The sequence below is a fragment of the Eschrichtius robustus genome, chromosome 2 (assembly GCF_028021215.1).
Source record: "Eschrichtius robustus isolate mEscRob2 chromosome 2, mEscRob2.pri, whole genome shotgun sequence".
Taxonomy (NCBI): domain Eukaryota; kingdom Metazoa; phylum Chordata; class Mammalia; order Artiodactyla; family Eschrichtiidae; genus Eschrichtius; species Eschrichtius robustus.
Window position 1 is genome coordinate 152,097,630 of NC_090825.1, and position 11,122 is coordinate 152,108,751.

The 11,122-nt window shown below is 57.9% G+C and overlaps 1 pseudogene; it reads right to left on the minus strand.

The window, feature by feature from the left end:
* Positions 1–1,255: 1,255 nt before the first annotated feature.
* On the minus strand, positions 1,256–9,465 carry LOC137755418 (dipeptidase 2-like; annotated as a pseudogene).
* Positions 9,466–11,122: the final 1,657 nt, after the last annotated feature.

Consider the following 11,122-nt stretch of genomic DNA (forward strand, 5'->3'; position numbering starts at 1 on the left):
ATATGTTTCGCTAAAGCTTCCAAAGTGAGGGAGGAAGGAGGGAGGAAGAGGGTAGGTCAATGGGTAAATATGGTTGCCTGATGGTCTGGGTCCAGCCATCTTCCTAAGGCTGTATCTTTAACTGGGAGGTACAGCAAGATGATCGATATCACAAGCAACCTTAGGAGAACCACACCGGCCAGCCCGGATCAGCAGAGTCTGTGTGGTGAGATTTAAGGGGGTGCTTAGTTGGCCCTCCAGCTGTAAGTGTTTGCCAGATGACTTGTAACTTCACCACTGGAGCTAAATTCCTTTGACTCTTAGGGCTCTTTCTGCATTCAAGAGCCCTTGGAAATGAGAAATCCCTGAAATGGGTTGTCCCCTGCTGTCAGCTAACCCTGACGCTCAGGAGTAGAGTTGGGAGTAACGGGACGCCGTGTACCCGGGGTCCTTCCTGGGCGTGTGTAACTCTGAGGCTAAGACAGTGAGACTGGCAGTTTAAGAAGCACCTCCAGGACCATGTCACCTACTGGCAGGCGGAGTAAGGACCCTGCAAGGTGGACAGACATACCTCTTCTCTTATCATTTGAGGGTTTGAGAGAAGAGGCACCGGGAGTTTAGCCTGAGCCCTTCCCACAGGTCTAGAGGTGGGAAGAGAGAGGGATGGGCTTTGACCCTGGGCGGCTCCTCCCTCCAGGCCAAGACCCTGGAGGAGGTTTAGTTTGTATCTTCAGAGGGGATGGGGTGCCCAGGCAGGTGACTGAAGACTTTATCTCCGAAGGACCCAGCATTAGAGAGCTGAACAGCCCCAGACCCCGCAGGCCGGGAGAGCTTCTGGGCATCCTTCCGTGGGGTCCCATCACCTCCCTGCTGGAGGCAGACTGGGTACCAGGACCCTGCGGTGAAGGCGACTGGGGAGCAGCTTCCTCCAGCCTCTCCAAGCACAGACGTCAGCGGCGAGGCTCAGACTTGGTGGCTGTGCTCTGTCTCTGCACAGGCTTGTGTACGCGCAGCGGGGGACCCACGCAGGGGACCGGGGTGGGGAAGCACACAGGAGGCAAGTGCAGAGTGGCGGCAAGTGGCGGTGGTGATGCTGGGGCAGTGCGAGCGGACAGTGGCTCTCCTGGAGGCTCCACCCCTCGGCGGGCTGGCGTGGGACCTGGGAACGGACAGTCCACGTGGAGGGGCAGCTACTCAGGGCTGCCCTGCCGGGGGGGCGGGCGGTGCTGTCAGGCGGGGGCTGCCTTCAGGGTGGAGTTGTAGCAGAGAAGTGGGGTCACCCCTCTTGGAAGCTTTGAGAATGCGTATGAGGAGGGAGCTGCGAACGGAATCCGGAGAAGGTAAGGAGTGCCAGCTTGGTGGAGTTGGGTGCTGGCAGGGCTCGCCTTGGAGTCGTGGGAGCGTTCCCAGGAACATCCAGGGGATCGCCACCGGGGCCCCAGCGGTCCCACAGGCCTCCTGAGGCTGGCTGTGCTGTGCTGAAGCCCATATCAAGGGCCCTGGGGATGGCAGCAGAGGCCAGCATGGTTGAGGGTCCCCCGCACCCACCTCATCTCTGCAGGGACCACAGAACTGCACGCACCGTGGGTGTTCTTCACCTGCTCACAAAAGAGCCGGGTCATTGCACGCAGCAGGAAAGGCTTGACCGGGGGTGACGGGAGGAAGGGCAGGAGCAGAGATTTTCCATCTTGATGGTTTTGTTCAAGGCCAGCCCAGAAGCAGCTGACGTTGGCTTCATTTATCCAAAGGGCACGGCGAGTGAGCCTCTACAACCCAGGGATCCTGAAATATTTAGAAGCTCTAATGTTTGGGTGGGAAGAGAACCTCTTTTGGATGAGAAGCTCAATTATTCAGGAAGGGAGAGCTCCCGTTGTCTGGGGCGTAGGGGGGGCACCTTCCTGCTGCGTTGGCGGGGTGCCGGGCGCGGGGCACCCTGCCTGGGACACTTGCCCTGCTCTGTGGGTGAGGCCTCTCCCACAGTGCTGGGCTCTGGGGGACTTTTCTCGTGGCCAAACTCTTCGGGAAAGTGACACAACGGCCTATTTCTTCCAACAGCACCTCTGATTCAGCCTAGGGTATGGTTCGAGGTTGCATCCCTTGTAAACCCCCCCTTCAGCTGCTGTCAAGGGCTGGCACCGGAGTTCTTGAATTTAGGCTGATGTGGGTCCTGCTAGAGCCTGCTGTCATCTGCACATGTCAACAAATGTGTATGCAGGTGTGGACCAGCTGGATCTCTCTCCTTCTCTGGGAAGCGTGGTTTTCAGCAGCGTCAGGCTGGGAAGACAGACATTTCATTAACCCTGAAGTCCTGTGCAGGCAGTTGTCACACAGTGTTCCACCAGCGGCCCACGGCCGGCACAGAACACTGCAAAGCTCCATCTAGCACAAGTGACCACGGGGAACGGGTTGAGAATCCTGCTGCATTGTACACGTCTCCTAAGGGAAGAACATCAAGAAAGATGAGCTCGCCGCGGAATTGGCGAACTGTGTGGAAGGGGCGGGATCTGTAGAGCTCAGCAGCGGCGAGCTCCTGTCATGGCTTGGCCAGTTCGGGTCTCCCCCTGTCACTTATGAGGGTGCGGCGATGTTTTCCCAGATGTGGTCCCCGTGTACAAAACAAAGGATCGCTTTGCACAAAGCCAGAAGGGATACATTGAAGGAATTATCAGAAGAGAATAATACATAGGAAATGTTTGTGCGCGCATGCAAGGCAACTTTGGGGGGTATCTGTGGCTGCCAAAGTGACATCTGGCAGGATTAACTGGATCACCAGAGCCAAACAATGAGGACTGGGAAGGCAGCAATAACTGTGAGGCCTGGGCCCATGTGGGGGCAAGATTTTGAGAATGCCCACTTCGGTGACAAAATGGGATTCCCACGAACCGCAGCTCTGGTTAGTTTCTGGTCTGGAGCCAGATCCTCTCTCTGATGCAGACGTGGGAGGACGGAGCGGCAAGAGCTGCCCAGCTGCTCATCTGGGAACTCATCCTCCAAGGGACTCTGTCCCTCGTTCTCCTCCCGTACCTGGAGGCGGCACTCAGCGGGCAGCACCTCTCACAGCACCCCCACGTACACCTGCTCAGACCACCTGCTCAGAGCTCCTCTTTTGCCCAGCCCAGCATACCTGTTCCACCTGTCTGAAGACCCGCCGCACGTTTCCTCGAAGCACACCCCAGAGCTCTTCGTCACTCCAGCCACGCCTCAGCAACTCCTCTATCAGTACCGGCTATATGGACACGTCCTCCAGCCCCTGTGGGAACCTGTGTGGCCGCCAGCCAGCCAGCTATTGGGCCTCAGACCTGTTCCCTGGTCCTGAGTCAGAACCAGAGCCCTATGTGTCCAGGGTCCACTGAACCCCAGCCCTGGTCAGATATGGAAAATGGAGACTTGGAGAGAGTAAATGATTCACTCCTGCTCTTCATCCTTCAAAGGAAGGCCCCAAAAGCGCCTCGACTATTCGTCAAAACTCATTGAATTGTACTGTTAAGATCTATGCCTTTCACTGAATGCAATTTTTGCCTCCATTTATAAAGAGAAGAAAAGCTTTTTAAGAACTGGGTTGACCCCCCTGCATGCACAGACCCAGCTGCAGGCAGAGAAGATGGTCAGCCCAGCCCAGACCTTGCTAAGAGTCTGCTCAGAGGCCGTGGGGTCTGCTGGCACTGGATGGGCGCAGATGCTGGGCAGATGAGCTCTGTGTGGTGTTTTAGACAAATATGATGACCTAGAGTAGGGCCAAACAGACAGGAGAGCCCAGGAAGCAGACCCTGGGAGAGGGGAGATACCAGTTGGGCCAGCACACCTGAGGCTATGGTCAAGGCCATGAGGACCACAGTGTGGTGGGCACGGTGGCTGTGAAAGCCCCACTGCTGCCCGGCCAGCCTGAGACAAGCCATGGGGAAGCACTCACCGGCCAGCCCCGTCATAATCTCCGCCAATCCCGATGAACTTGCATCCAGTGACTGCCCTGATGTGGTCGAAGTGATCTGAAGAATGGGAAGTCAGCAGTGGGGGGCTTCCAGGGCAGGGGTGGGGGTGATGACTGGCCTCTGTTGATTCCCCTTTTTGCAGCCTGTAGGCCAAACAGGCCAGTTCCTTCGTGGCCTGGCACCGAGAGTACCAACTCGAGGGCCCTGAGGTTTGATCTGAAGTGATCCCAGCTGGCTCTAGACTGGACTTCAGATTTGGAGTGGACCCCAGAGCCCCCTGTTTGGGCCATTTCCCACCCACGATTCACCCTGCCTCCCAGTCTCCTTGAGAACCTGTGGGGGCTCCTTTCCCCGGGTGTGGAGGATGAGAGAGGAACAAGAGTACAACTGATGAAGACCCCAGAGACCTAAGGAGCTGTCCAGTCCCTTGGCCAGAGGTAGGGGCAGTGCGCTTTAGGAGCCCCTGCAGAGGCACAGATGGGCAGCACCCGGGCTCTGTGTCTGACAGCCTCCCTGATACCCATCAGTACCGCAGTTTTGATTCCGTGGCTCCAGTTGCACATGGCACCGAGGTGCTGTGTACCGTCCATTATTGGGTTTTTGGGAGCTGTACCTATTGCCAACAGGTGGGTCAAACCACTGGGGCTCTTCTGAAGTCCTCCCCAAGTTTGGACCCAGCTTCAGCTCCAAATCAGAGTTTTCAGAGAGCCCAGGGTGAGGCTCACCTGCCACAGTAGGCACGTTGGCTAACGGGTTGCACTGCAGCACCCGCACGGACAAGGGCACCGTCACGATGCCACCGTTCTTCTTCTGCAGGGGCGGACCGGTGGACAGTCAGCTTGGCCCCCAGCACAGCCACCTGCCTGTTCACTCTCTCGGCCCCTGTGAGGAAGGTGTTGAGGTCAGAGTCGTCTCCTCTCTGGGTTTGTGTGAATGGAGGAGCCGCAGCCCTGGTCTGGGTGGTGTCTTGGCCCTGGGTTTCCGGGTTTGGTGGAGTATCTTACCACCTAGACCCCCCACCTAGGGCTCAAGAGTTCAGGGGCTGTGGACCGTGGGTTTTGGGGGCAGAAGATATTTAACCTGGGGTTTGAGGAAATTGAGGGAGAAGAGGCTCAGGTTCAAGGGCTCCCGGTTTGAACCTCTTGCTTTAGGTTTGAGGGCCAGGGCAGTCTCTCACCAGAAGCTGCAGGATATCATCAGGATCATTCCGAGTGTTCTTGCACACACCCCGGGCAGCTGAGTGGGAGAAGATGACAGGTGCCTGTGACACTTCTAGGGCTCGCCGTGCCACAGCATCGAGACATGGGACAAGTCCACCATCATGCCCAGGCGGTTCATTTCTGCCACCACCTTCTGCAGGGACAGGATGGGGAGAGGGCATCAGGGCTGCATTTACCTTGTGTGCATTTATCTGTAGGGAACAGGCGGGGCTGTACATTCATGTGGGGCAGGGTATGGAACCCGGGTCCTTACCTCGCCCAAGCCGGTCAGCCGACTGACATTGCTGTAGAAGGGGTGGATACCCTTTGCTGAGCTCTGTGCCCTGCAGGATGGCCAGGAGGCAGTCTGACTGGTGGCCATGACTTGGCTACAAGAGCCTAGAAAGAGGTTCTGTCGAACCGTCTACACCTGCAACTCCCTGGTGCAAGAGGAGGGACCCAGACTGGGCTGTGCCTGGCAGTAGGAGGGCCCTTCTGGGGATTCAGTCTTGTTCTGCGAACCTCCATTCCCCTCCCCACCCCAGGTTCAGGGCCGGATCCCAGGGGTAAACTTGCTTTGGGCCCCAGCGTGATCTTGGGCAGATCCCTGCCTCACTGGGCCCTTACCATCTGCACTGCGCTCACCAGGGCGTGTTGCAGGTGTGGGCGAGTGTCACGTAGCGCACACCCAGCGCATAGAAGGTACGCAGGATGGAGAGGCTACTGTCCAGTGAGTGGCCGCCCTCCACACCAATGAGGCAAGCCAACTTCCGGGTATTGTTGAGAGCTGGGGGCAGGTAGGTCAGATGATCATTTTCAGAGGCAGGGGTAGCTTACTGAAGTCCCTAACACCTACCACCACCAGTCTGTTTACCTTTTTTTTTTTTTTTTTTTTTTTTTTGGTCGTGCCGCGCAGCATGAGGGCTCTTAGTTCCCCCACCGGGGATCAAACCCGAGCCCCCTGCAGTGGAAGCGTAGAGTCTTAACGTCTGGACTACCAGGCAAGTCCCCCGTCTACCTTTAAGTGAGGTCACAAGCTCCAGCTCAGAATAGGAGGCACACATGAGGCGGATGAGGTCAATTTGCTCCAGGGTGAGGCGCACAGCATCCCGTTCGTGGGTCTGGCATGGGACGTAGGCTGACCGGAACTGAGGGAAGGCCAGGGCTTGGTTTGGGCTTTGGAACTCCTTGGGCTTCTCATAGCCTCCTCAGCTGGCACAGCACTCACTGTGCCCAGAAGTCACATGGAATGCGTTGCTTTTTCTGTGGTACTTGGATGCCCGTCAGGTTGGCTCGCTGTGACCCCTGTAGCCCCCAGCATCCATGGCATGGCACTTTCTAGGCCACTATGGTAACTTAGTTCCAGTGCGACTCACCTGTGGTCTCTGAGGCCCCCAAACTGCCCCACATTCCCCAGCAGCCGTGGTGGCACCTTGTGTGTCCCTTTGGTACCTGGGCACCCACGAGACCGTCTTTCAGCCTGTCCAAGCTGGTCTGGCCATGGCTGAAATTGCACAGATTAACATCCTGGAGCCCATTGTGGTAAAACTGCCTCAGGACCAGGGGCATGTCGTTGTGGCTGGAGGGAGGTCAAGGCAAATGGGTGGGCTCCTTAGGTCTTGGGATCAGGCAGGACACATTGCCTGGCCTGGGCCAGCCGGGGGGTCCCCCACCTCACACTGTCACACAGACTATACTAGGAGCAGCTGAGGCCTGGGCTGAGGGGTTCCCACCAGGGAGGGGATGACAGAGAAGGGGAAGGGCATCCACAGATGATGGAGAGGACGTCCAGGGGTGGTGTGAGGGAGCCTCCCCACTAGCTGTGCATGCTCCGGACCTCCTCCCCTGCCCAGGGCCAGGCTAGGCCCCCACCGGCCCCCACCAGCCCGCACACACTGCAGCCCCCCGTCCACAAGCGGGAAGTCCCGCCTCAGGGCCCGCGTGCTCTCCCGCAGACTCGGGGTGCTGGAGGTGCCCGGCGTGGTCTGGACGCGGGTTCCCGGCCGCAGCAGCAGACACAGCAGCAGCAGCAGCAGACACAGCAGAGGCCGCTGGCTGAGAGCGCGGGGACCTTCGAGGCCCCCGGGCCGCAAGCTGCGCAGGGCCAGGCAGGTGGGCAGAGGCGGGTGTGAGAGGGGCGGGCGATGAGGTTGTGCCCGTCCACACAGGCCACCCAGCGGCGCGGCCTCGCGAGGGGGGCGGGGTGAGGGAGGGGATACAGAGTCACAGGGCCCTGCGAGAGCCGTGTGCGGAGAGCCGCGATCCGCGAAGCCCGGCAGCCCCGGGGCGGCACTGCCCTCCCGCCCCCTGCTCAGAGGCAGCTCCCGCGGGCTAAGCTGGCCTCTGCTGAGAGCCCACTCGCCTCCCGTCGCGGCTTCCCTCCGCCCCTGCGCCTCTTCCCACTCCCACTGCTCCGAGGGGGCGCCCTAGGCTGCTCTCCCCCGCCTCTAACCTTCCTGGCCAAGCTGGGCCGCTTCTCTCAGAGGGCCACCTTCAGCCCGAGGCCTCCCGGGAGCACACCGCGTCCCCATCTGCCTGCAGCCGGCCCCGCCCACTCCGAGGGCTGCGTGCCAGTGTCTCTGCGGCCACAGGTGCTCTGGGCTCCCGGTCTCCCGGTACGGGGCCATGTGGGCTGGTGTGGGGGAAGAGAGAGTTTCTGGAAATGGGGGGGGAACCTTGTGAGCTCTGGATTCAGGAAGGGGCCCTCTGCCCCCGACCTTCTCTCTCCACCTACTTGACTCCCCAACCTGCATGACCATTCTCTGGGGACTTCAACCAGCACCCGGGAACTCTCAGGAACCCCCCCCCCCCACTTCTGTCAGCCAGCCTCAGGAAAGAGCGCCCTCAGGAGCAGCTGCTACACCTCCCCAGGGCCTAAAGAGAGGGACTTTTGGGATGTGAACTGAACACCTTCTGGGGAGAGTCAACGACCCTTTTCCTCAACAGAGCAGGAACCCAGTCAGTAGGCTATTTGAGTGGAAGGAAATGAAGTCATTTCCATGGCAGCAGAGCCCCCATCGCAGCAACCTTCCTCCCAGGGCTGCTGGCCGACCTTCTGGCCAGGATCCCTCCTACCTGAGCATGGAAGGCCTGGCCTCGTGAAGAAGTATAGGTTCTGAGGAAAGACCTGGCACCTGGGTTCTGCTGCTACACTTGCCTTATCTCGAGGCCCTTGTGGCTCTACCTTTCCCAGAAACCTCAAGGGCTAAGTGCCTGTGGTTGCTCAGAGGCCGCACGCCATTCTCCATTTCCAGCCTCAGGCCCTCCCCCTAGCTGCCTCCTCTGGGGACCCCCTCCCCCCAACACACACACACACACAGAGGGGATGTGCCTTCTCACAGAAGCTCAACCACTGAGATGCTTTAGGGACTGTGCCCAAACTCCTTCATCCCCAGCCTCTCAAGTTTTTGCTCTGATCCCTGGCACCCCCTGGAGCTGTTCCACCTTTGGAACCTTTCCTGGGTAGCAGGAGTGCCTAGCACAGGGGTAGTGACCTAAGTGTGAGCACTGGCGACCCTAGAAGTCTGTTACAGAAAAACATTGAGCAGTAAGGGACCCCCCCTGGGGACAGAAAGGGCTGGGAATAAAGGAGCATGTGAACCTCGGGGCAGGGTGCGTGCTGCTTGACTCTCCATCCTGTTCTTGCTTCAGGGAGCAGGTCTTCCTGGGTCTCTCTATCCTGCCTCCTGAGACCCCAGGCAGGAGGCTCTTTGGGAAGCCACAGATTGCTGCTTTCAGTTTCAAAGAACCCAGCTCCCCCCTGGTTTGTGGTGGTGGCCGCTGACAATGGCTCAGAGCAGGAGCCCATGTGGTAGACTGCTAAGGCTTCTCTGCACCCTGTCTCTGCTCCTGCATTCTTCTCGGCTCGCAGAGTGCAGACTTTTCTGTCTTCAGCTGACAAAGGGGCCCCTGAGGATTGAGCAGAGGAACGTCACGTTTTCTTCCAGGCCAGCTTCAGCCCTGGGATGTTCAGGGCAGACTCTCATTTCAAACCTCAGTTTCTGAGGCTCCTTGCTTTTGGCCATTTAGTGTGGCAGGAGGCTCCTGGCTGAGGAAGGCTCAAACAGAACGATGCAGGTTGTGATCTGTGGCAGTGGGCAGTGGGGGGACGGGGTGGGTCACTGCAGGAAGAGGCATTCGCTGCCTTAGGCAGTTAAACCATTGCCCTCTCTTCAGAGGGGCTCAGCCAGCAAGATGCTGTGGGGTCTACCTCCTGGCACCATGCTCCAATCGCCGGATTTTGGGTCTGGGGCAACCCAGGTCTTCGTCTGACTCTTCCGGAGCGCGCTTTCTCTTGGGAGCACGTCTGGGGACTGGCTTCTCTGCTTCCACCGTTGCTGGCGTGGCCAAAGGAACATCCCCGTAGGCCCGGTAGCCACCAGCCAGGCAGTATGTCTCCCCATGCCAGCCCAACTGCGTTTCTCCACACCCTCGGTAGAGGACATGGTACTGACCAGGGGTAGGAGGAGAAACGGGAGCCACTGCTGCTGCAAAGAAAATCAGAACTGATCAGTCACTTCTGCTGTACACAGTCTCCTGCCAGAATTTCCCTCTCTCATGTCTCTCCCAGTTTCTGGCTGAAGACCTTTAATCAACTTGACATCCAAAACACAGCCTTGGCCCATCACCTCTATGAGTCCCTAGGGAAGGGACACTGGCTGCAAAAGCAATTCCTAGAGCCTACGGCTGTAGCACATGAGGAAGTCTCTTCACCGTTTCCAGGGAAAACAGTAGAACCCGAAAGTCATTGCAATCATGAGCCTCTCCATCTCTCCCTTCCACAACAGAGAAAACATTTCTTGCAGTCTGTCACTTCTGAGGCTTTAATGGAAATGTCTTTCAAGTTTTGGAAAAAAATAATCTAATATAAATTGGTGAAGAACCCCTCCCACCTTGGCAACCCCTCTTGGGCCCCATTTATACTGCCTGTTTTGACCACGCTGAACTCTAGCCCTCTGATACTTTTATGTAGATTAGAACAAGGCCAAGTACTGAGGCAGAGTGATCAGGAGACTGAGAACCGCGTTCTGGGTACCAAGTCTAGGCTCACATCAACCCAGCCTCCTGGGACACCATCTCCTCAGCCCTCCAGTCTCATTAGCACTTCAACATCCCTCTTGGTTCTTCCAGTCTTCCCATCAATATGGCACCACCCTCTCCTCTAGTACTCAGCAGCTCAGGATGGGATGTGTCTGAGGGCACCGATATAGATGTCTCCATGACAGCACAGAGGTGCCTGGGTTTGAAGGTGTGTTTCAAGAGTGGCCCTCTTCCTCAAACTGCTCCATTTACCATTTGCCAACAAAAATGCACTTGTCTTTTGCTAAGAGGCCAATCAGGAAAGGGTCTGAATGGAAGCATCCTGTAGCCCAAAGGGGAAGCTACATTTATAAAGATCAGGACCATCCTGCACACTTGTCCAGGGATGACCTTTCACTTGTCCTCAGCAGTGAGCACTGTGGGTCCCTGAAGGTGTCCCAGGTCACTGGTATTACTTACAGCTGGGAACGCGCTCAGGTATACGTAGTGGGCAAACCCCACAGGAACATGAGGCAGCCAGGTGAGGTTGTGTGTACACCATGCCTCCGGGCGGTCTCGGTGTACCTGCCGCACTGCCCACCCATGGAACAGAGCACAGGTCTGAGTTAATATAGACGATCCAGTCACACATTCTCTCTCAGACAACCAAAGAGATTGGTATCTGGTGGAGAACCGTCAGGGAAGTTTCTCTGAGGGCAGCACGTTGGCAGTTACGCTGCCATGGAAACTGTGAGAAGGCCGGTGAGGTCATCACTACCCAGTGAGGTCATGATAAGGAACGTGTGACTTGGGGGTCAGGCTTCAGGAGGAGGGGCAGTTTTGTGGAGGAGATCAGGGGGGAGGCAGAGGTACTCTACCTGGCCCCTCACACCTGGGCCTCCCCACCCATGCCCTAGTCTAGCAGACACCCCACGTGGGGCGTGCCGGTGGGCTGGCACAGCCCCAGGGGCCCCAGGAGGGCAAGAGAGACCCACT